The sequence below is a fragment of the Pristis pectinata genome, chromosome 24 (genome assembly GCF_009764475.1).
Source record: "Pristis pectinata isolate sPriPec2 chromosome 24, sPriPec2.1.pri, whole genome shotgun sequence".
NCBI lineage: Eukaryota > Metazoa > Chordata > Chondrichthyes > Rhinopristiformes > Pristidae > Pristis > Pristis pectinata.
The window spans coordinates 18305435-18331823 of NC_067428.1; the positions used below are offsets into that span (position 1 = coordinate 18305435).

The 26389-nt window shown below is 46.4% G+C and overlaps 1 protein-coding gene across 1 annotated transcript in view; it reads right to left on the minus strand.

Annotated features, from left to right (window-relative positions):
• Positions 1-9562, minus strand: part of arhgef18b (rho/rac guanine nucleotide exchange factor (GEF) 18b) — a 175249-nt gene extending 165687 nt beyond the window's left edge. Inside the window, 1 exon segment of the mRNA XM_052038289.1 lies at positions 9413-9562. The gene's annotated coding sequence lies outside the window, so the exon portion shown is untranslated.
• Between the last annotated feature and the right edge of the window lie 16827 nt (positions 9563-26389).

A 26389-nucleotide genomic window follows, 5' to 3' on the forward strand; every position in this document is an offset into this window, starting at 1 on the left:
TCCTCCAATCAATTCTTTATCCTTGCTCACATATTGACTCCAAGCCATGAGTCCTTATTTTACGCAATAACCTTTTCCAAAGAACCTTACCAAACGCATGCTGAAGATCAAGATGCACTACATCCTCTTGTCCCTCATCAACTCTGCTAGTAACATCCTTAAAACCCTATCAAATTCATCATATATTACTTTTCTTTCACAAAAGGTACAGTGGCAGAGCCTTTAAGTTACTGGACTAACAACCAGAGTTCTAGGCCAATGATCCAGAGACAAGAATTCAAATCCCACCATGACAGCTAGGGAATTTAAATTCAGGTGATTAAAATAAGTCTGGAATTGTAAAATACCAATGACTTATTGTGCAGACCCTATCTCATTCACTAATATCCTTCAGGAAAGGAAATCTGCCACTCTAACCCAGTCTGGCCTGTATGTGACTCCAGACCTATGGACAAGGTTGTCCCTTAAACAGCCTCCTCAGATCAGGGCCAACTAGGAATAAACAATAACTGCCGGAATTACCTGTGCACATTACATAAAAACCACGTTCACACTGCCCAGTTGTCTGAAGATTTTCAAGCATCCTGTTACCAGATCATCAATAATGATTTCCAGTATTCTTACCCAATCTATTTCAATACCAATGGTGTAGGTAGGACAAAAGGATTTGCTGTATGAAGATTACTGGGAGTAGGGATGTGATTTAAAAGGCTGTACATCAAAGGTAGCAACCTCTGGCTTTACTACTATGCACCAGTGAGCACAGAAGCAGCAAATGAATCTGTAGCCGAAAAGGAGATGCAGGAGGGTTTAGATTTCTGGGGTAAGTTACATCTGAATAGGAGCAACACACAATCTGCTGGAAGAACTCAGCAGGTCGAGCAGCATCGGTGGGAGGAAAGAAATTGTTGACGTTTCGGGCAATGGCAATCATGGAAATTACTGAAACATGGCTTCAAGACTGACAGGAATGGCTGCTGAAATGGGTGAGAAAGGTGGGGTGTGGGGGTGGGAGAGTAATAAAAAGAGGGGCTATAGCCATATTGGTTAAGAAAGGAATTCTTAACCAATATGGCTATAACTGTGAGGAGGAATGATACACTAGAAAGGTCAACAAACTGGCTGCAGATGTGATGCCTGAGGACTGAATATAGCCAAGGAGAAAGGTAAGGTCCATGTGATTACAGAACTGTCAGCCTAATATCTGTGGTGAGCAAAATATTGGAAAAGATTCTGAGAGAACAGTGTAAATTATCATTTAGAGAAACATAGCTTGATCAAGGGCAGTCAGCATAGATTTGTTAAGGGAAGGGTCAAGGATGGCAGGATATTTGATGTAGTCTGCACAGAATGTAAAGGCTTAAACAAGAGAAAATGAGAAGTTGGAATAAAATTGTCTCAGTGAGAGAAAGCAAAGAGTAATGGTCAACAGAACTTTGAATATCTGCAGAGCTGTGTGCAGTGGGTTCCGCAGGCTCAGTACCTGGCCTCTTGCTTTGTGCTGTACATTAACAACTTGGATAAATATAGAGGCCATGTATTAGGAAGTTTGCCAATGACACCAAAACTGGTGAAGTGGTTGACGGTGGGAAAGAAGGTTTTAAGTTGTAGGAAGATAAGAATGGACAAGAAGAAGAGGATATAAAAGTGGCAAATGTAATCCAGTCTGGAGATGCTTGTGGTAGTGCCTCTGGGGAAGACAAATAAATGACAGGATACCGTGAAGTGTAGAGAAACAGGATCCTGGAGGGAAAATCCACAGAACCCTGAAGGCAGCAGGAGAACTAGATAAGGTGGTCCAGAAGGCATTTTGAATACTTGCTTTTATTGGCCTGGGCATCAAATACAAGACCAATAAAGGTAGTTCTAGGGCTGCAATAAAATAGTTAAACCACAGCTGCTGGATTGTGTACAGTTCTGGTCACCACACTACATGTAGATGGAGTAGGTGAAGGTGCAGAGGATTTTAGTTATGAAGAATTATAGTTACGAGGGAAACTACCTAGACTGGAGGATGTAACAAATGCTAAATGAGGGCAGATTTCATTGAGGTGTACAAAATTATGAAGGACCTAAACAAAACTTAACAGAGAGTTTCAACTGATGTGTTCATTTGCCAGAAGGATTGGACAGGAGTTGAGGGAAATCTATTTCACCCAGAGAATGGTTGGGTGTTGGTGTTTGGAACTTGCTGCCTGAAAGGATGGTGTAAGCTGAAAACCTTGTCACATTTAAAATGCACCTGGCTGAGCCATAACCTGCAGGACCACCGAGCAAGAGCCGGGGAAGTGGGAGGAACCTAATAAGCACCATTTATAGCTGGCATGGAGACGACTGGCTGAGTCGCCTCATTCTGTGCTGCTAATTTCTATGATGATTCTTTGATTCCATAATTTCTCTCTCCCTCCTTTCTTGAAGCAATAGGTTACATTTCCTACCTTCCAATCTATTGTGACTTTCAGGATCTGGGGAATTTTAAAAAGATCACTTCTAATACATCCACGATCTCTACATCCACTACTTCAGAAATTCAAGGATGTAGGCCATTTGGTCCAGCAACTTACATTTGAAGACTACTTCAACACCCACTTGTGCCACCAAACGATTGGTGTGGTCTATGGAAAGAATTTTTTTCAAAAGACTGGGTGAAATTCCCTGTTTCCTCTTCAAAATCCCACTGGAAAAGGCAGACAGAGCCACAGTTCAGCACTTCAGCTGGAAGGCATCATTTCTGTCAACATAATGGATGCATCAGTGGTGCTAAGAGACCTTGACTAATCCTCTGAGAGAAACAGCAATAATGTGGATGCATTCATTTCACACCTACTACGAAACTCTCCAAGATACTTTGCACGTAGCTACACTGAAGGGTGATGTCTCGGATTTACAAGGCAAATCTAGCAAACAACCTTCACATAGCATGATCCCACAAACACCAAGATCAGTTTTAAATGATGATGTTTAGTGTAGCACGAGCAAACATGTAGGATCTGCACAGCACAGAGGGACACAAGATCTTACTGCAGATACAAATAGGGCCCCAGCTTTTAATATAACAAAGTCCCATCTTCTTTATGTGTATAGCAGTGACATGCAATGGCATATACCAGTACTGCATGAATATATGGTATTTTCCATCACCAACAATAACAGCTTGAATTTAATATAGCCAAACACTCCAAGATATTTCACGAGAGTGCCAACAGGTAAATATTTAACATCACTGGATGTTGCAATGGGTATCTGAAAGTTTGGCCGATGAAGTAGGTTTGAAAGGGCTCCTTAAAGGATGAGACGAAGGTGGAGGGGGAGGGAGATTTAAGGAGGGAATTCCAGAGCTTGGGGCTTCATTGGATGAAATGACAGAAATCAAGGGGTGTGCAAGAGCCAAGAATCGGAGGTGTAGAGATCTTATGGGCTGGAGGAGATTACAGAGATAGGGAAGGATGTAAGCAGAACCAAAGCAGGTCACCAGGCACAGTGATATGGGTGAACTGCTCCTGGCATGAGTTAGATACAGGCAGCAGAGTTTTGGATGAGCTCAAGTTCAATCCGGGCAAGGGGCAGCCAGGAGGGCAGTGGAATAATTAAAGCTATAGCTAACACATTCACACCTGCATGGGGCCTTGAGGAATGTGAGCCCCACTGCATGTGAAATCAGGGAAGGCCAGGAGTTCCTGCACCATTGGGGCTATCTCAGCTGAGTCCCATTCAGCTCCTAAACCATCAATTTCTCTCTGAAGTCACTAGGGAGCGGATCGGTAGCAGGAACGCTGGCTAATTATTCACCCTCCCCCATCAGGGACATCAAAGCCATGGTTGTCTCAGCGACCAATCGCTATTACCTAAATACATAGCGTTGGAGCAGCATGGCTGACAGGGGGTTGGAGGGGGTGGGCTTGGATGGTGCTGGAGTGGGATTTTACAAGAGGAGCAGCAGACACAGACCTGAGGACAGAAGGTTTGGGACATGCAAGTGTACTAGGATTCAGTCTCCAGGGTGCAGCAGTTCATCAGCACCAAACCGTACTGTTTGGATCAGCCTACACCACCGACCCTGCTCTCAGCTCCTCGTCCAGTGGGAACAACACGGCTTCCTGCCAATGTGGCCTCCTGCCGGTAGTCTGTGAGGGAGAACAGTTGGGGTGAAATTCACCTCATGCTCCAGACAGAGTGGGCAAGAGTGGGCAGGATGCACACAGTCTGCATTACGCCACAGTGACCAGGTAATTGTGCTGCTATGATGCTGGTCAATGACTGAATATTAACCGAGCCTCTGGGGAGAACACCCCTGACCTTCTTCAAAAATAGTGCAGTGGGATCTTCTGTGTCTGACTGAGAGAGCATACGGGGCATTGGTGTATTGTCCCATCTAGAAGACAGCACCACTGGCTGTGTGGCACTCTCTCAGTGCAGCACGGGAGTGCTAGCCTAAGGACACTCAGTCTAGCTTCTGGAATATGATCTTGGCTGGTATTCACCCTCTGCACTTCAAATGTCCCCATTTCCTTTATGCACATTCAGTTTATATAGGGGAAATTAATCTCAACTTTACACAGAACCATCAACCAAACATTATCGTTTCCACACAATTCTTATCTCCTTTCGGGTTCAAGATCAATGTTTATTGATGGTTATCTGTGCAAGGTTACAGAATGCACAAAAGTGCTGAAAGGGCAGTAATGAGGGAGTACTGCACTGTTGGAGAGGCGCTACTGAGGGAGCAACACACCGTCAGAAGAGCAGTAGTGAGGGATTGTTGCAATGTTGGAAGGTAGTACTGGGAGTGCAGCATTGTCAGAGGGGCAGTACCAAGAAGATGACACACTCTTCTTGAGTATTGAGAATGTGCTGCAATGTCAGAAGAGTAATGTTGAGGGAGTGCTGCACTGTGGAAGCATTGAACTCTCAGAGAGGCATTCCTGAGGGAGGACTGTATTGTTCGAGGGCCAGTACTGAGCGAGCAATGCATTGTTGAAGGAGCAGTATTGAGATAGTGCCACACCAAGGGAGAGACAGTAGTGAGGCAATGCTGCTCTGTTGGCAAGGCAGTAAAGAGGGAGTGCTGCGTTGTCGGAGGGACTATCCTGAGATACTACTGCACTGTTAGAGGAGCAGTACTGAGGAAGCACTACAGTGTAAAAGGGACAGCCACTGAAGGCACACACACTGATAGTGGGTGGGCAGTACCGAGGAAGTGCTTCAATATGGGAGCGGCTGAGCTGTGGGGGTACCACAGTGTCAGAGAAGCAGTATAGAGGAAGTGCTGCACTTTGGAAGGGGAGAACTGAGGGAGTGCAGACTGGTGGAGAGGCAGGACTGAAGGAGCACAGCACCCTCAAACATACTGTCTGATGAACAGCACTTAATGAGCTACCTTCTTCTTCAGCAGTTCCTGGGGATCAAGGACGACTTGTTTCCACCCTGGGTTTGTGGGGTCTGAGATAGCTAATGAGGCAAATGTGGGAACTGTCGGCTCTTCCAGAGATGGTCAAGAGGCGGTTGTTGGGGTGGGCAGGTGGGTAGTCAGTGAGGTGGTGCACTCCGCAGCACCTCACAGCCTTTGTGTGCTCCCCTGTGCTTGGCCCTTTCGCCACTTTGAGTGGTCATTGGCAGAGGTTCCCAGGAGTAAGTGGAGATGTTGCATTTTTTCCACATTGAGCATATCCTTGAATCTTTCTCTCTGTCAACCTGACCATCTCCTCCAACAACACAGCTAGAATAGAGCACCTGTTTCAAGAGTCTGGCATTGAGCAGATGACCAAGGTAATCGACTGAGTGTAACTAGGGCCCTGATGGTGGGGATGATGGAGGGAGGACACTGACATTGGCTCATTCATCCTTTCAGTGAATTTTAAGGATTTGGTGGAGACAGTATTGTTAGAATCTTTCAAGGCCTTGTGACGCCTGCTGTAGGCAGTACAGGTCTCAGAAGCATAAAGGAAGGCAGGAGTCACTGCTACCTGGGAGACCATGAGTTTTGTACCAGGTCTGAGCTCTTGATACAAAAACAGAATATGCTACAAACACTCAGCAGGTTGGGCAGTATCTATAGAAAGTGAAACAGAGTTAATGCTTCAGGTCAAAGGTTCTTCACTAGAACTTCTCTGACAAATGGGCTTGACTTGAAATGTTAACTCTGTTTCTCTTTCTACAGATGCTGCCTGATCTGCTGAGTGTTTCCAGCGTTTAATGTTTTTACTTCAGATTTCCAGTATCTGCAGTTTTTTTTGATTTTCATTTACTGAAGTCTCAATTTTCAAAAACCCAGGAGTACTGCACAGTTGGAGGAGCAGAATGAACAAAATGCAGCACCATCAGAGAAGCAAACAGCAGTTCTAACTGAGGAACAGTACTGAGGAAGTGTTCCAATCACAGAGGCAGTGCTGAGGGAGCATAGTCCCTGTCACAGCAGCAGTAATAAGAGTGCTGCATTGTCAGAAAGGCAAAAGTGAGGGGTCCTGCATTGTCAAAGGGGCAGTATCGAGGGAGTACTGCACATCTGGAGAAGCAGAATTAAGTTTGTGGCACATTGTCAGAAAAACAATATTGAGGTTGTGTGTTAGCATCAGAGGGGCAGTCCTGAGCAACTACTGCACCTTAAAAGGGACAGTCATGAGAGAATGCTGCATTGTCAGGGAGGCAGTAATGAGGGAGTGCTGCATTGTCAGAAGGGCAATCAGAGAGAGCGTCCTCGTCATAGGAGTTTCATAGTCAGAAGGGCAGGACTCTGGATGAGCCTTTTGTTTCAGTGGAGTTAGAAGATTCAAGGTAGGTCTTGAAGCTGGCTTCGGTGTTATACAGAAGCTGCACTGTTATCGCTCTGTAACTAATCCGTTAAAACAAATGAACAGCATAATTTATTCTTCCTTTCTCTGAACCTTTCCTGCCCTATTTCCTGTCACTAGGATTTACAGTAGTTATCGTGACCAAGGTGCCATTAGCTGCCCGCTTGAGACATGTAGAGCTAACCTGACTTATTGGTGCTTAACCACAAAAAATGACAGACTTCACATACTGCTGCCTTCTTTGTAAATGTGTTGTGGAGCTGTGATCTATTGTTCATTTCTGCAGTAAATTTTGGCTTTTTAGCTTTGTTAATGATTCTTGACTTGGACATTCAAACACAGTTGGGAGGCAACTCAAGCCCCTCCAGTATCCTGGAATTATGAGAAAGGTGGCTTATCTGGCCCATTGGTTTGAAAGAAAATCTTGAATTCACAAAGCTCCCTCACAGCTTCAGTCCATCTCAAAGTCCTTTATAGACAAGAAGATTTTTGCAGTGTGACCATTGTTGTAATGTAGAAACATGGCAGAGAATCTATGCATGGAATGATCCCACACATGACAAAGTAATAATGACCAGTTTTTTTATATAGTGATATCACATGAGGGATAAATACAGACTAGAAACACTGGGAATAACTCCCACATATTTGAAATGTTGCCCAGGGATCTTTACATCCTCTTAAGAGCAGACAGAGCCTCAATTTAATGTCTGGCTGTGCAGGACTGCTTCAGTACTCGAACAGAAAGTCAGCCTACAACCTATGTTTAAGTCCATGCATCCTAAATTATGCAGACAATGGATACTCCATTGAGGAACAGAAATTGTAATTCCCCAAATGTATTAAACAATGAAAACTATTTACATCTATATAGCGCTTTTACAAATAACACAACTTTAAATGCATCACAGGATTGAAGGGATGCTAAAAAAACAAAATCAGCATGCAACGGACAGAGCTAAGCAATACCACAACCAACAATAAGAATAAGGCTCTGCAGTCCAGCTGCATCTAGTCGTGAACGAAGTTCTGATGAAGGATCATTGACCTGAAATGTTAACACTGGTTCTCCCTCCACAGGTGCTGCCTGACATGCTAAGTATTTTGAGCACTTTGTTCTTAATACAGATTTCCAGCATCTACCGGTCTTTTATCAATTTTCAATAGAGATGAATCCTAAATGTCCTCACCACATGAGGAGGCCATTCCGTCCATTGAGTCTGTGCCGACTCACAAAGAGTTTTCATCAGTCCCATTCCCCCACTTATTTCCTTGTGATCCAGTTTCTCTCAGGTCCAACAACTCTATCCTGATTCTTCAACACTAGGGACAATTTACAGTAACCATTAACTTACCAAGCAGCATACCTTTGGGACATGGGAGGAAACCAGAGGACCAAAGGGATACCTGCATGATCACAGGAGAATGTGCAAGTTCCACACTGTTCACGACCAGAAGCCATGCATGAACCTGGACAATAGCATTACCTGCTGTGCCATTGTGCTACCCAAGCAGCCCACTTGTTTGTCACTCATCCCCCACCCAAAACATTCATTCTCTCTAATACTAGAGCACCATAGCTGCAGATTGAAAATCTACAAAATGCACTGCAGTTATTCAATCAAGTTACACCAACAGCCCTTCCCAAACTGGTACCACCAAGAATGACAAGGGCAGCAGGTGCATGGGAACATCACCACCAGCTGGTTCCCCTTGAAGTTGCACACCACCCTAACTTGGAAGTACATCTCCAGTCCTTCTGGATCTAACTCCTGGAACACCCTTTTCACACACTAGGAGCACCTTCACCACAGGACCTGCTGGCCCACATCACCCAAAAAAAACTGAGCTACCACTAGAGCAGAGATCATCTAAATTGCCCGGCAGACAGCACAATCGCTACAACTGTGGGTGAGTGCGTTCATCCATACTGACACCAGCTGTGCCCCAACCCCTGCTTCAGTGACATGTCCGAGAAATGGTTCATCAACCGAGCATTAACCAGGGTCCAACCCACCCAGGGGAATGAATGGGGAAGGGGATTATATACTTTGACCAGTGATGTACCTGTGGCTCGATTCCAATTAAGATTAATTAACCTTAAAGCCAGAGGTGAAGACAATCCCTCAAGGTGAAGACAATCCCCGCTGGGCTCAGGATGCACCTCAAGACAAGATGAGGACAATCCCCCACTGGGCTCAGGACCATAGAACGAGTGCAGCAAAGGAGAAGGCCTCTCGGCCCATCACTCCCAGGCTGGCAATCCCTGCAAATTTGCCTTTTGTCGGGGGGGGGGGTGGTGGAGAAAGGGAGTAGGTTGTGCTTTAGCAGAGGTATACAACCCCCACCGCCTTTAAAAGTAACTGAGGCTCCAGGCTTGCTCAGCACGACACTGACATGAACCATCACATTTCAGCAGGTGTCCCTCCAGATGTGCAGCAGCTGCTGCTCGGGACAGGGGTCTCCGCACAACATGCTGGGGATGGGCTTTAGTTTGGGACCTGCTCTGGGCTCCTTCCTCAACACTGCTCTTGCGGTGAGTTTAATGTGAACTTTACAGCAGGAGGCGCAGGACCTCACCCGCTCTCCATCAGCAGCCCGGCACACGTGGAGCCACAACTCACCGAGGCGGGACCCCCGACCACCGGCCGCTGCCGGGCCTCCGGCGTCTGCCCCCGGCACCTTCCGACCGAATGTGTCTCCGGAGAGTCTGAAGCTCCACACGTGACGGTTCTGATGAAACGAAGCGAGAGGAAGCTTGTGGTCGATGGAGCAGTGCGTGTTAGTTTGTTTTCTTTCACACACTTGGTGTGAGGACTCGCTTCTCAAACTGACAGGTCCGGCTGCCGCTTCCTGAGCCCGGGGTCGGGCGGCCTCAGCGCTTCCGCCCCCTCGCCGGCCCGGGAGCGGTGAACTCGAGCCGAGCGGTGTCCGCGGCTCAGTCCCGGCGCTCTCCCCTCCCCCCTCCTCCCTCCTCCCCCCTCCTCCCCCCTCCTCCCCCTCCCTCCCTCCCCCCCCCCCCTCCCCTTCCCCTCCCTCCCCCCCCCTCCTCCCCCTCCCTCCCCCCCCCTCCTCCCCTCCCCTCCCTCCCCCCCTCCTCCCCCTCCCCCTCCCCTCCCCCCCTCCTCCCCCTCCCCCTCCCCTCCCTCCCCCTCCCCCTCCCCCCCCTCCCTCCCCTCCCCCTCCCCCCTCCCCTCCCCCTCCCCCCTCCCCCCTCCCCCCTCCCCCTCCCCCCTCCCCCCCTCCCCTCCCTCCCCTCCCCCTCCCCCCCTCCCCTCCCTCCCCCTCCCCCCCTCCCCTCCCTCCCCCTCCCCCCTCCCCCCCTCCCCCCCTCCCCCTCCCCCTCCCCCCCTCCCCCCCTCCCCCCCTCCCCCTCCCCCTCCCCCCCTCCCCCTCCCCCCCTCCCCCTCCCCCCCTCCCCCTCCCTCCCCCCCTCCCCCCCCTCCCCCCCTCTCCCCCTCCCCCCCTCTCCCCCTCCCCCTCCCCCTCCCCCTCCCCCTCCCCCTCCCCCTCCCCCCCTCCCCCTCCCCCTCCCCCCCTCCCCCCCTCCCCCTCCCTCCCCCCCTCCCCCCCTCCCCCTCCCCCTCCCCCCCTCCCCCTCCCTCCCCCCTCCCCCCCCTCCCCCCCCCTCCCCCCCCTCCCCTCCCTCCCCCCCCTCCCCCTCCCTCCCCCCCCTCCCCCTCCCCCCCTCCCCCTCCCCCCTCCCCCTCCCCCCCCCCCCCCTCCCCCCCCCCTCCCCCCCCCTCCCCCTCCCCCTCCCCCCCCCCTCCCCCTCCCCCCCTCCCCCTCCCCCTCCCTCCCCCTCCCCCTCCCTCCCCCCCTCCCCCCCCTCCCCCCCCCTCCCCCCCCTCCCCCTCCCTCCCCCCCCTCCCCCTCCCTCCCCCTCCCTCCCCCCCCTCCCCCTCCCCCCCTCCCCCTCCCCCCCCTCCCCTCCCCCCCCTCCCCCCCCCTCCCCCATCCCCCTCCCCCCCCCTCCCCCTCCCCCCCTCCCCCTCCCCCTCCCTCCCCCTCCCTCCCCCTCCCCCCCCTCCCTCCCCCTCCCCCCCTCCCCCTCCCTCCCCCTCCCCCCCTCCCCCTCCCCCCCTCCCCCCCTCCCCCTCCCCCCCTCCCCCCCTCCCCCTCCCCCCTCCCCCTCCCTCCCCCCCTCCCCCTCCCTCTCCCCCCTCCCCCTCTCCCTCTCCCCCTCTCCCTCTCCCCCTCCCCCTCTCCCCCTCCCCCTCTCCCCCCTCCCCTCTCCCTCTCCCCCTCCCCCTCTCCCTCTCCCTCCCCCCCTCTCCCTCCCCCTCTCCCTCTCCCCCTCCCCCTCTCCACTCCCTCCCCCAACTTTATCTTGTACATTTTTTCCTCTTTATTAATTTTTAGCCACCGATGACTTTTATTTTCTGTCCAGTATTCTCACCTGACATCTATCTTTATGTAAATTATATACTTTTCTTAAAAGTTTGATACTATCTTTAACTTTTTTTAGTTAATTATCAAAGGTCTGTTCTCCCTTTGGATTTTTTCTTTCCCTTTGGAATGTACCTATTCTGTCTATCAAAAGACCACCTTAACTGTCCGTCACAGTATCTTGCCTAACCAATCCTTTAATTTGCTAATTCAATTTAGCCAACTTTGCTTCCATGCCTGCGTAATTGCCCTTATTTAAAGTTTAAAACTTTAATCTTGGACCCATTTGTATTTCCCCAAAGTAAACCTTGTGGTACCTTCACAATGAGGTCATTTAATTAATTGCATTTCATTGCACAATACCAGGTCTAGTAGAGCCTACGCTCAGGTTAGTTTCAGAGTTTTAAAAGCACTCCCCAAAAACATTCTATGAACTCCTCATTTGGCTACATTTGCCACTTGATCTTCCAATCTACATGTAGGAAAATGATTATTGCACATCTGTAGATTAAAATCCCTTTTCCTTACAATAAATATTCTATTTATTCCTTAAAGCAAAATATCTTGTTCACAACCAATATTACATATAGTGACACCCTTCACTGGCTCATGCCCACTTCCTCTGGGCATCCACAGGATCCACACGTTTTTAGCTTCATGTTACTTATCTGTCTGAACACATGGCCACAGTGATGGTGATCTGGAACATGGATTGGGATTTTGCATCATCACAATAACTATTTTCTCAATGTTGCAGCAAAGTGGACAACGAGAACAGAGAGGGAGTGAATTCAGCTACTGTGGCCTTGACAGAGAATTGAACCTGTGGCTTGCCTGTGCTACAGACCTCAGGGCCTGAGACTACAACATGCCAGTCCAATGAATGGATTCTGAACATTAGAGTGGGAAGGGTTCATGAGTGGAGGATTCCTAAGGAAAAGGGGCTGGCCTTCTGACAAGACAGTGAGTGTCTATGGAGAAGAGATGGTTTTCAGAGTGCTTTTCCACAGGGAATGGGTGGGGTGGAGAAATGTGGGTGGGGTGAGGGAGGTTCTTTGGTGGAGGAGGAGATTCACTATGGAGCAGGATGGATGGAGTGGGGTGCAGCCAGCTACCTGCTGTAAGTACAGATAAATGATTTGGTGAGACACAGAGACAGACCTTACACTCTCAGATCAAGTTGAAAACTGATCCCAAGGTTGCAATCGTTCATATTTGCGTAATCATAAGCTTAAAATTGTCTAAGGTTGGGGAGCATTTGGGTTTAAGGGAAGCTGGATAAACACATAAAAGGAGAAAGGATGGAAGGATACATTGCTGGGGTTTGTCTGAAGAATGAGCACTGGTTACACAGCATGGACCATGTTGACAGTGGAAATTTTCTTATTTTACAGTGATTCTTTAAGACTACATTGAGCAACAGCACATGTGTTGAAAAAAGATAAAGGATTTACTGACTTATTACACCACAGAAAGGCTCACCGGCCATTGGATCCATGCTGGCTGCCAGCACGCCCATTCCTCAGGTCCCTGTAGCCCAGCAATCTGTTTCCCTCCCACATGCCCATCGATGCCCCTTTAGTCACTTACCTATGTTAGGGGCTAATTTACAGTTGCCAATTAACCTACCAGCAGCTCTTTGGGAAGAAACTGGAGCACCTGGAGGAAACCTGTGCTGTCATAAGGGAGAACGTGCAAACTCCACAGGAGGTCAGGATCAAATCTGGGTCACTGGAGCTATAATGCAGTGCCAACTGTTGCACTGCCAAATCACCCAGAGGTTTGTGTACAAGATGGCACACTAGCAATTTTCATGTTAAAACCTTCAGCTGGCAGCCTGAATGTTTGTGAAATTGTTACCTTGTCTGAAATGTGAAGGCACATGATTTTTCTGTTCAATAGGATCCCAACATAAACACACACACACATAGAGAAAACAGCATGATGCCTGCTTAAAGATACATTACACTCTGGTTTACTATTCTTCTATCAGGATTGTGCAGATGGTCTCAGCAAATGAACGTACACTGAAGGCGGGGCATGGTGCAAAAGGGAAGATGCGTCAGATGCAGCAAGTAGACTCTCAGCTATTACTTCATTGAACTTGCAGAGCTTTTCCAGTCTACTCTTAATAATTCAAGTTGTTTTATGCATAAAAATGGTTTTCCAATAATTTTGAATCAAGCTCAAAGAGATACTTGTTAAACAATTCTGGTTGTCAGATAACCAAGGTGTCAGCCTTACTGACAGGAGTGTGTTGTGCTCTCACTTCTAGGCTGACACTTCAATGCAGTAGTTCATCTGTAGTGAGGTGTGAACTTTCATTTTGAGCCTCCGTCTGCCCATTCGAGTAACATCATAAAAACATGGTATGTTTTGAAGAACAGGGACAAACACTGGGTGTTGTTATGGCTACTCACATTCAGGCAAGTGGGTGTGTGTGTGTGTGATTAATCCCCGGACTTGGGTCTTGTAGGGCAAGTCTAGAGTTGAGTCCTTTGCTGTATATTTCTCAAGAGGCTGATCTTAATGGCAACCATCCTCCAGGGAACTGGTGATCATAATACAGTTGAATGTCATGGAGAAGTGGTTAAATGGACTGGGAATCAGACAAAATGGATTTGATTAAGAGGAAAACAGGACAGGAAATAATTACAGTATGAGGTCGGGAGATGGCTTGTTGGAGATCACTGTTGCCTGGCACTTGTGGCTTGTATGGGTTCAATGTATTTCCTAGATACAAGATATTTTGGAAAGCTAGAGAAGAAAAGAGAAGGAGACACAGTATTTGATAAAGGAGAATATTGCAGTGCTAATGCAAGAGGATGTCAAGGATGTAATATATCTGTTCAGCAGCGAGAAATAATAGAGGTACAATTACACTGCTGGGACTGGTATTGAAGAGCAAATTTGCTGGGGAATTGCAGAGGTCTGCAAAAGCTATAGACTAGTTATAACACAGGACTTGAACCATTCAAGTACAGACAGGATTAGCAATAATGTAAGAAATAGTTTCTGAAGTATGTTCATAAGAACTTTCTTGATCAGTTTATTCCTATCCAATGAGGAATGCAGAATTGCTGGACTTGGTTCTAGGAAATGAGCCAAGCCGAGCAGGTATCAATGGGGAACATCTAGGAAACAGCATTCATAATATCATAAGATTTAGAAAGGTGTGGAGAAGAATATAGACCATTCCAAGACAAAATTGGAGTGAGGCCAATTTCATTGGGATGAGGAACAGATATGCCCTGGGTAAACTGTCATCAAATCTTAGCAGGTAAAAATGCAATCGAACAACTGACTGCCTTTAAAGTCCAGATGTTTTCATTGCGGGAGAGCTTCATATTTGTGAGGAGAAGGGTAGGGAAAATTAAAGCCAGAGGTCCATGGATGATCAAAAACGCAGGGAGTAAAATAAAGGAGGGAAAAAAAGAGCATTTACCAGTTGCCAAGTTGTAAACACAGATGAGAACCAGGCATAATACAGAAAGTTCCGAGTGGAAGTAAAAGAGGCAAAGAGTGAGCATTAGAAAAGACTGAGAACAAATAGCACCAACAATAGTCCATGGGCAGGTGACAGGATTGCAAGAGGAGAATCTACTCCTGGAGGCAGAGGGTGTGAATGGAATACTAAACCAGTACTTTACGTCAATCTTCTCAAAGGAAAAGATGCTTCTGAAGTTGGGACAAGGGACTATAGTTGAGATTTGGGTAAAAATCAATAAAGTGGAAGCACTAGGTAGGGCTGTCTGCACGTGACTAGTCCAGATGGATGTATCCTATGTTAAAGAAATTGCAGAGTCCCTGACTGCAACTTTCCAAATATTAGTACACTCGGGTGGTGCTGAGGTCAGGATAATTCCAAATGTCACAGCCCTTATTCAAAAAAAAGGGTATAGGAATAAACTGCAGTCCAGACATTTTAATCTCAGTGGTGGGGAAAGTTTTAGAAAAGAGTAAGCAAGGACAGAATTGGCAATGATTTGCACAAGTATAGATTGACCAGAGGAAGCCAGCATGGATTTATAAAAGGCAAATCATGTTTAACTAACAGTAGAGATTTTTGATGAAATAACGGGAAGGTTGAGGGAAATGTGGTTTCTGTGATAAATATGGAATTCTAATAGTTATTTGATAGGTCCCAAACAATAGGGCTTGTCACCAAAGTTGAATGCCATGCAGGTGGGATTAGGATGCTGCTCTATTGTGAGACCTGCTGATCCTTCACCTGTCCAAGTTCTGTCTGCTATCTACAAAACGCCTCCATTGTGCAGTGGAAAACGCTCTATGCAATCCTCAAGAGGCTCAATTCCATTCAGGACAAGACAGCTCACTTTATTGGCAGTCCATCCACTGTCCCAAACATTCATATCCCTCCTCCAAATGTACATGGGCTTGGGCTACTCCCAACAACATCTCCCAAATCTGGGACCTCCATCGCTAAGAAGGACAAGGGCAGTAAATGCATAGGAGCACCAGCACTTGCAGTTCTTGCCCATCCTGACCTGGGAGGATATTGTCAGTTCCTCACTAGGGGGATGCTGCATAGCTGGAGGGGCCTTCTTCTGGATGGGAGAGTAAACCAAAGCCTCCTCCACCCTAAGAGACAGGATGTAAGAATTCCACAGTTTCCTTTTTAAAGACTGAGGGGTTTTTCCCAGTGCCTGACCAAACATTTAACCCTCAGTCACTAAAAAAGATCACTGTTTGTTCTCACTGCTGTTTGTGGGAGCTTGCTGTGCTCAGATCAGCTCTTTGTATTTCCTAATTTGCTACAGTGGCCATGCTTGAAGAAGTACCTCATTGGGACATCTTGCGGTGGTGATACATGTAGTAAAAATGGAAGTTCTTTCTTTAAGGGAAGGGAAGAAGATCAAAGGAAAAAAGAGGAAATCAAACCAACTATTGCACCAAAGAGACTGAGAAAGATGTTTGAAGTTGATCTCATCAGCTGCAGAGTTGCAGCAGTGACTAATGTGTTACTTGTGGCTGTGTGAAGGATCTTGTGCTGTAAAGTCTCAGGCACTTGATATTAGATGCATGCAGTGTGTCTAGAAACTAGTGCCTCAGCCCCTGACCCTGCTCCTATAATCATTGCTCTCACTTCAAACAATTGCTGGGGAGAAGAAGGTTAATGGGCGAAGTTTGAGGAAGTCTTGATCACTGGAGATAAGTTTAGGCTTCTCTGGACTATTGCAGAAAACACCAGCCCACTTCCTGATGAACATGTGCAGAATGCAAGGTATAGTTGCAGAGTGACTTAGACCCAGTGAGTACAGCTGCATTTAATTCCCCTCTCCACCTCAACTCCTGAAGTGGGCTGACTGGTACTCAGAAAGAATGATGATGTACGGCACCTTTTGAGGTAACTCACACAGATTTAGAAGTGTAACCCTGTTGTGATGTCAGAAACATGGCTGTCTATTTGCACACAGCGAAGTTCCACAAACAGCAATGTGCTAATTAGCAGCTAATTTGTTTTAGCAGTTGGTTGAGTCATAGAGTCAATACAGCACCAAAACAGGCCCTTCAGCTGACTAAACCCATTGCCAATGCTCACACACCATTTACACTAATCCTACCCTAATCCTATTTTATTTTGCCCACATTCCCATCCACTCCCCTTAGATTCTGCTCCTGCTCCTGCTTCTAATATTATGATCATTGTACCCTTTGCAGGTTGCCCTCTTATTCCTGCATCATTACAGACAACATTAGCCAGACTTCAAGTACAATCACATTATTAAAGTACCCATAGGATTCCACCACTACACTCACCTACACTACAGGGGTAATTTACAGTGGCCAATTAGCCTACCAGCCTGCATGTCTTTGGGACGTGGGAGGAAACTGGAGCAACTCACCCTTTTCTGTGAGTTTGAGAGTACTTCGGTTCATAAATGTATAAACATAAATGACAATGAACTGGTATTTCTTCAAAACCAGACTCTGCTTTCTTGTTCATTCTCTTTCTGTCTCACTTTCACTTGTTAGATCAGAAAGCCACATCTTAGGAGACTCTCTCAGAGGTTAGAGACACCTTTTACTAAAATATCTTATTGCTGGATCAGCACTGGTTTAGCTGCAGGTTATGGAGTTTAAAGAATTAATCCCCTGATGGTTCCTACTTATAGAAGCTAGCAAGGTTGTCCAGTAGAATGTGCAGATCTGTGCTGAAGGACGATCTTCATGCGATCCAAGTGAATCTGCCATTTAAGAACCTCTTCATATTTTTCATGTCATTGAATCTTATGCTATTGAGAGAGAAAGAGGAACCCATTCTCAGAAGATGATGTCAGCACACAGACAAAAAAATCTTTCAGTTTCCTTATTATGAGTACTTATTAGAAATTGCATTATCAAGCAAACCTTACCAACATCTATTGTATCATTTTCCATTTATAGCTTTTAACATGTTATATGTTAATGGTAAAATGTGTCAGATGATGGAGCAGGCTCAATGGAGTGTACGGACGTACCTGCTCCTATTCCTAATGTTATGGCATTCTCCTCTTGTGCAGTGCACCCTCACCCCTGCTTTGTAATGGACAACAGTAGCCAGGTGTTAAGCGGCGTCACATTACTGCAGTACCCACAGGGTGTACTGAGTGCCTTGATGCACATGGGATTTGCCCATTTTACACAGTGGATGATAATCATAAAGTATTCTAAATCAAACAACTGATCAAGAAAGTGAAACAAAAGAATTTAAGAACATATGAAACGGGAGCAGAGATTGTCGTGAGGCCCCAATGAGCCTGTTCCATCATTCAATAAGCGTTTGGCTGATCTGACCTGGCTCAGCTCCACTTTCCTGCTTGTTCCCCGTAAGTCCAATTATCCATCTCTCTCAGCCTCGATTCCATGACATTACCTCCACAGCTTTCTGGGGCATGTGCAACCTTTTATTCTGAAACTATGTCTCATAATTCTGGACTCCCCCCTGAATGGAAACATCCTCTCACTATATACCCTATCAACAACCACCCTCAGAATCTTATGTTTCAATAAGATCACATCTTGTTCTTCTGAACTTCAAGTATTAGATAACCTGTTCAATCATTCCTCATTAAGTAACCCTTTCAATACCATGAATTCAGCTGGGAATCTACTTTGCACTACCTCCAATGCAATTATCCCTCCTTAAATAAGGAGACCAAAACTACAAGACCAAAGGTATTCCAGGTGTCCAGTTGTAGCAAAGCCTCCTTACTTTTGAACTCCAGTGTCTTTGAAATAAAGTCCAATGTTCCATTTGCATTGTGAACTTGTTGTATCTACATACTAACCTCCTGTCTTTCATGTACAAGGACACCCAGATCTCTCTGTTCAGCAGCATTCTGTAGTCTCTTTCCCTTCAATCAATATTCTGCTCTGTTATTCTTCCTACCTGTTTGGAAAACCTCACATTTCCCCATGTTAAATTCTATCTGTCAGTTTTTGCCCACACAATTAATCCTGCTGTATCCCTTCACAGACTCTTTAATCCTCCCCACAATTTGTTTTCACACCTATAAATCTTCATTTCATATCAGCAAATTTGGCTATTATACATTTGGTCCCTTCACCTAAGCCATTAATAAAGAAAATTACTGCAGATGTTGGAAATTTGTATTGAGAAAAGAAAATGCTGGTCAGATAACATTCATGGAGAGAGAATAACAGAGTTACAGTTTCAGATGAAACGGTTCTGGTTACCCATCTAATGGAAGGAAGTCATTAAGCTGGAAAGGGTGGAGAAAAGATTCACGAGGATGCTCCCGGAACTAGAGAGCTTGAATTATAAGGAGAGACTGGATAGGCTGGGACTTTTTTCCCTGGGGCTGAGGGGCAACCTTATAGAGGTTTATAACATCATGAGGGGCGTGGATTAGGTGGATGGTCATAGGTTAGGGGAATCTAAAACTAGAGGGCATAGGTTTATGGTGAGGTGAGTGGGGAAAGATTTAAAAAGGACCTGAAGGGAAATTGTCACACAGAGGGTGGTGGGTATAAGGAACGAGCTGCCAGGAGAAGCTGTAGAGGTGGGTACAATTACAATGTTTAAAATACATTCACACAGGTACATGGATAGAAAAGGTTTAGAGATATGTGCCAAACACAGGAAAACAGGACTGGCTGGGATGTACACCTTGGTCGGCATGGATGAGTTGGGCCAAAGGGCCTGTTTCTGGGCTGTATAATTCTATGAACTATCAGTCTTAATTAAAAGTCATTGATTTAAAACATTAAGTCCACTTTTCTCCCATAGATGATGCCTGACCTGTTCAGCATTTCCCCTTTCCATGTATGATTGAAGACTTGATTTTTTTTAACATGAACTCAGTGGAGGTCTTAAGTATCTGCCCTGTACAAAGTAGCCAACTTGTTTCACACAGTTTGATCTTTACCTCCTGACGCTGACATTCTTGGTGCTGACAAATAGTTTGTGCCATTTACCTGACAGAAGTAAAATTCTGTGAAAAAATGGTTGTTGTAAATGCTCCCAATTTTTTCTACCTTCTTCTGTATTAAAATCATATATTCATTAGAACCTTGATGTGGCCAAGAAAGAAGGAAAAACTTAATGCCTTTATATCCTCAGGATGTTTCAAAATCCCTTAAAGCCAAAGAGATACTTGTGAAGTATTGTCACTGTTGTAATGCAGGGAAAATGCCAGTCACATTGCATACAGCAAGCTTTCACAAAGACAAATGAGAGAATTAGGCAATCTTTTATTTAAGTTGTTAGTTAAGGGATAATTATTGCCCAGGACACTAGAAAGAAACTCTCTGCTTTTCTTCAAGATATCCACCATCATGAAGTGTTTCAAGTGGCTGGTCACAGCACACAACAACTCCAGCCTCCCAGACAACCTCAACCCACTGCAATTCGCCTACTACTGAAACAGGTCCACGGTGGACGCCATCCCACTGGCCCTACACTCATTTCTTGAGCATCTGGACAGTAAAGACACCTACGTTAGATAAACATTGTTTATTGATTACAGTTCCGCCTTCAGTACTATAAAGCCAAGCGTACTCATCTCCAAACTCCTAGGCCTGGGACTCAACACCTCCCTTTGCAACTGGATCCTTGACTTTCTAACCAACAGATCACAATCAGTAAGGACAGGCAGCAACACCTCTGCCACAAATATCCTCAAAACTGTTGCCTCACAAGGCTGCATCCTCAGCCCCCTACTCTACTCCCTATACACTCATGACTGCGTGGCCAGATTCTGCTCTAACTCCATCTACAAGTTTATAGATGAGACCACCATAGTGGGCTGAATCTCAAATAACGATGAGTCAGAATACAGGAAGTAAGTAGAAAGCCTAGTGGCCTGGTGTCATGACAACAATCTTTCCCTCAAAGTCAGCAAAACAACTTGTCATTGACTTCAGCTCCTCTTTACATCAACACTGTTGAGGTTGAGAGGGTTGAGAGCTTCAAGTTCCTAGGAGTGAACATCACCAATAGCCTGTCCTGGTCAAACCACGTAGATGCCACAGCCAAGAGAGCTCACCAGTGCCTCTGCTTCCTCAGGAGGCTAAAGGAATTTGGCATGTCCCCTTTGATTCTCATCAATTTTATCAATGCACCATAGACAGTATCCTATCCAGATGCATCACGGCTTGGTACGGCAACTGCTCTGCCTTAGATGCAATAAACTGCAGAGAGTTGTGGACACTGCTCAGCACATCACAGAAAACCAGCCTCCCCTCTGTAGACTCTGTCCATACTTCTAGGTGCCTTGGTAAAGCAGTCAGCATAATCAAAGACCCCACCACCCTGGGCATTCTCTCTTCTCTCCCTTCCATCAGGCAGAAGATACAAAAGCCTGAAAGCAACGTACCACCAGGCTCAAGGACAGCTTCTGTCCCGCTGTTATAAGACTATTGAATGGTCCCCTTGTACGATAAGATGGACTCTTGATCTCACAATCTACCTTGTCATAGGCTTACACATTTTCTTGCCTGCACCAAACTTTCTCTGTAACACTTTATTCTGCATTCGGTTATTGTTTTTCCTTCTACTACTTCAGTGCAGTGTTTTAATGAAATGATCTGTATGGATGGCGTGCAAGATAAAGTTTTTCACTGTACCTTGGTACATGTGACAATAATAAACTAATTTACCCAGATAAAGCCCGGGGCACTTTTATATGAGAGAAAATAGGTTGAATATCTGTCCTAAGAGACAGCAACCCCAACTATACAACTTTCCCTCAGTCCTGCATTGGAGTGGCAGCCTAGAATCTTAGCCTTAGACCAGGGACACTAACCTGCAACCTGTTCACTCAGATATGACGATGTTATACATTGAACCATAAGCAATACCGCTACAGATACTAGGTGAGTTTTCACTTGCAGAGTCAGGAATTGGAGCGGGACACTTGAAAAGAGGTGACTCTCTGTGCCTGAGCTGGTGAGTTTCACCTTGCAAGAGTCTAAATGAGGCACATTTGCAAATTGTTACCTGCTAATTGGCTTATTAACAGCAGCAAATAAAGGTAAGGCAGGTATAAGCAGAGTGGCCATTGTTGGAGTGGGGGAAAGCTGAGGCTTTGGTGAGAAGAGGCAAAGGTAAGTCTCCAGTGGGTTTCTTTCTTTCTTTTGGTGTTCCCTGTAGTGCAGAGCAGTGAGAATGGCTCCAGGGTCAGTGGTGTGTTCAGCTTGTGAGATGTGGGAGTTCTGGAAGACATCCAGTCTCCCTGATAAGTACATCTGCACAGGATGCTTTCAGCTGCTGCTCCTTACAGACTGTGTTAGGGAACTGGAGCTGCAGCTGGATGACCTTCAGCTCCTATGGGATACCGAGGAGTACCTAGACAAGAGCTACAGGGAGGTAGTCACTCTGAGGCTGCAGGAGGCAAGTAGCTGGGTGAATGTCAGGAGAAGGATGGAGAATAGGCAGATAGTGTAGAGTACCCCTGTGGCTGTTCCCCTCAACAACAGGTATACTGCTTTGGATACTGGTTGGGGGGGTGGCCTACCAGAGGAAAGCTGCAGTGACCAGGTCTCTGGCACTGAGCCTGGTTGTGTGGTGCAGAAGGGAAGGGGGGGGGGGGGGGGGGGGGGAGAAGAGGAGAGTGGTAGTGATAGGGGATTCCATAGTAAGGGGGGCGGACAGGAGATTCTGTGGCCGTGAACAGACTCCTGGATGGTATGTTGCCTCCTGGGTGCCAGGGTCAGGGACATCTCGGATTGGATCCACAGCATTCTGAAGGGGGAGGGTGAACAGCCAGAGGTTGTGGTATATATTGGTACCAATGACGTAGGTAGAGAAAGAGATGAGGCCCTGAAGAGGGAATATAGGGAGTTAGGTAAGAAGCTGAAAAGCAGGACCAAGGGTAGTAATCTCTGGATAGCTGCCTGTGCCATGTGCCAGTGAGGGTAAGAATAGGTTGATTTGGCAGATGAATGTGTGGCTGAGAAATTAGTGCAGGGGGCAGGGTTTCAAGATTTATGGGTCATTGGGATCACTTATGGGGGAGGTATGACCTGTACAAAAGGGATGGGTTACACCTGAACTGGAGGGGGACCAATATTCTTGTGGGCAAGTTTGCTAGGACTGTTGGGGAGGGTTTAAACTATTTTGACAGGGGATGGGAACCAGTGATGGGTCAGAGGTTGGTTCATTTACTGTACAAGTAGATGCAGAGCGTAGAGAGACTGTGAGGAAGGATAGGCAGTTGAAAGGGCAAAATTGCAGTCGGATGGGCTGAAGTGTGTCTACTTTAATGTGAAGAAGTATCAGGAACAAGGCTGATGAAACTTAGAGCATGGGTAAGTACGTGGAACTGTGACTTGGCTGTCACAAGGTTAGGAATGGCTACTGATATTCTGGGGTTTAGATGTTTCAAAAGGGACGGGCAGAGGTAAAAGAGGTGGGGGAGCGGCTTTGCTGATCAGGGACGGTGTCACAGCTGTGGAAAGGGAGGATGTCCTGGAGAATCATCCACTGAGTCCAGTGTGGGGAAGTCAGAAACAAAAAGGGAGTGATCACTCTATTGGGAGTATTCTACAGACGACCTGCCACCCCCTGCCACATTAGCAGCAGAGATGCTGAGGAGCAGATCAGCAGGCAGATTTTGGAGAAGTGCAAAAATAACAGGGTTTTTGTCATGGGTGATTTCAATCTCCCTAATATTGATTGGCACCTCCTCCATGTAAAGGGGATAGATGGGATGGAGCTTGTTCGGTGTGTACAGGAAGGATTCCTGACACGATATGTGGACAGGCCAACTAGAGGAGAGGCCATACTGGACCCGGTACTAGGCAATGAGTCTGATCAGGTTTGCATTTTGGAGATGGTGACCATAACTCCTTGAAGTTTACCATAGCCCTGGAGAGGGATAGGAGCAGGCGATATGGGAAAGTATTTAACTGAGGCAGGAGGAATTATGATGCTATTAGGCAGGAACTTGGGAGTGTAAATTAGGAGCAGATGTTCTTGGAAGTGCACAGTGGAAATGTGGAGGTTGTTTAAGGAATACTTGCATGGGGCTCTGGATAAGTGTGCCCCATTGAGGCAGGGTAAGGATGGTAGAGTGAAGGAACCGTGGTTGACATGAGATGTAGAATATCTTGTCAAGAGGAAGAAAGAAGCTTACCTAAGGTTTAGAAAGCATGGATCAGACAGGGCTCTGGAGAGTTACAAGGCAGCCAGGAGGGAGCTTAAGAATGGACTTAGGAGTGCTAGAGGGGGCATGAGAGGTCCTTGGTGAGTAGGATCAAGGAAACCCCAAGGCATTCTACATGTATGTGAAGAATAAAAGGATGACCAAAGTGAGGGTAGGACCCGATCAGGGATAAAAGAGGAAATGTGCCTGGAATCGGAAGAGGTAGGGGGAGGTCCTTGATGAATACTTTGCTTCAGTATTCACCAGAGAGAAAGAGACCTTGATGTTTGTGAGGATGGCGTACGACAGGCTGATATGCTGGGGGGCATGTCGATGTGAGGAAAGAGGGTGTGCTGGAGCTATTGAAAGACATTAGCATAGATAAATCACCAGTGCTGGACAGGATACAGTATATCCAGGTTATTACAGGAAGCTAGGGAAGAGATTGCTGTGCCTTTGGCAACGATCTTTGTGTCCTTACTGGCCACAGGAGTAGTGCTGGATGATTGGAGGGTGGCAAATGTTGTTCCTTTGTTTAAGAAAGGAAGTAGGGATAACCTGGAATTACAGACCAGTGAGTCTTAGTTCAGTGGTGGGGAATTACTGGAGAAGATTCTTAGAGACGAGATTTATGGGCATTTGGAGAAGCATAGGCTGATTAGGGACAGTCAGCATGGCTTTGTGAGGGGCAGGGTCGTGCCTCACGAGCCTGATTTGAATTCTTTGAGGATGTGACAAAGCACATTGATGAAGGTAGAGCAGTGGATGTGGTTGTACATGGATTTTAGTAAGGCGTTGATAAGAGTTCCTCATGGAATGCTCATTCAGAAAATCAGGAGGCATAAGATCCAGAAAACTTGGCTGTGTGGATTCAGAATTGGCTTGCCCATAGAAGACAGAGGGTGGTGGTAGATGGAGTATATTTTGCCTGGAGGTCAGTGACCAGTGGTGTTCTGCAGGGATCTGTTCTGGGACCCCTGCTCTTTGTGATTTTTTATAACTGACTTGGATGAGGATGTGAAGGGTGGGTTAGTAAGTTTGCTGATGATACAAAGGTTGGTGGTGTTGTGGATAGTGTAGGAAGGTTACTGTAGATTACAACAGGATATTGATAGAATGCAGAGCCGGCTGAGAAGTGGCAGATAGAGTTCAACCTGGATAAGTGTGAAGTGATACACTTTGGGAGATTGAATCTGAATGCAGAATACAAGGTTAATGGCAGGACTCTTAGCAGTGTGGAGAAAGAGGGATCTTGGGGTCCCAGTCCATAGATCCCTCAAGGTTGCCACACAGGTCGATAGGGGTTGTTAAGAAGGTGTATGGAGTGTTGGCCTTCATTAGTTGGGGTATTGAGTTCAAAAGCCATGAGGTGATGTTGCAGTTCTATAGAACTCTGGTCAGACCACACTTGGAGTATTGTGTTCAGTTCTGGTCGCTTCATTATAGAAAGGATATGGAAGCTTTAGAGAGGGTGCAGAGGAGATCTACCAGGATGTTGCCTGGATTGGAGAGCAAGTCTTATGAGGATAGGTTGAGCAAGCTAGGGCTTTTCTCTTTGGAGAGGAGGAGGCTGAGAGGTGACTTGATAGAGGTGTACCAGATGATAAGAGGCATTGATTGAATGGACAGTCAGAGACTTTTTCCCAGGGTGACAATGGCTAATACAAGGGGACATAATTTTAAGGTGATTGGAGGAAGGTATAAGGGGGATATCAGGGGTAAGTTTTTACACAGTGGTGGGTGCGTGGAACGCACTGCTGGCAGAGGTTGTGGGGGCAGATACATTAGGGACATTTAAGAGCCTCTTAGATAGCCCCCTATTTTCCTATCATTCATGTGTCTATGTGGGTGGGAAGGGTTAGATAGTTCTTAGAGCAGGATAAAATGTTGGCACAATGTTGTGGGCTGAAAGGCCTGTGCTGTAGTGTTCTGTTCTAACTAGCAATATGTTACATTTAGTTTAACAAAAGCAATCCTAATATCTCCAATCTATTCGTATAACTGAAATCCATCATCAGGACCACTCTATAAAATACTTTCTACATCCAACTTCCACACCTTTCCTATAGTGTGGAGACTGTCATTGGATGCTAATTGTGGTCAAAAGATTCAATGTAATGTCCTTGCTTTTGTACTCCAGTTGCATTTTAACCTCCTTTTCAATCTGCAGCTTTTAAGATCTGTGCACATGTATACCTTGGCCTCCATGTTCCTGCAACCCTTTTAAAATTGTATCTTTATTTTACTTTTCCTCATTCTTCCAACCACAGTTATCACTTCACACCTATCAGTGTTGAATAATATCTGCCCAGTGCCATCCAAATATCTCAAATCTATCCTCCTCACAGTTTACATATCCTCATTTTTTGTCATCTTCATATTTTAAAATGGTTCCCTCTGTACTCAGTCCTTCACATGAGTCGAGCAGTTATCATAGTACTGACCTGTGGGGAAGACCACTGTATACATTCCTCTGATCTGAAATTAACCATGTGCCATCACACCATTTCCTGGCCAGAAGCCATCATTGTATCCATGCTGCCACTGCCTTGTTTACAAGGTTTCAATACATAGAAGTTATGTAAATTTCCTGAGCCTACC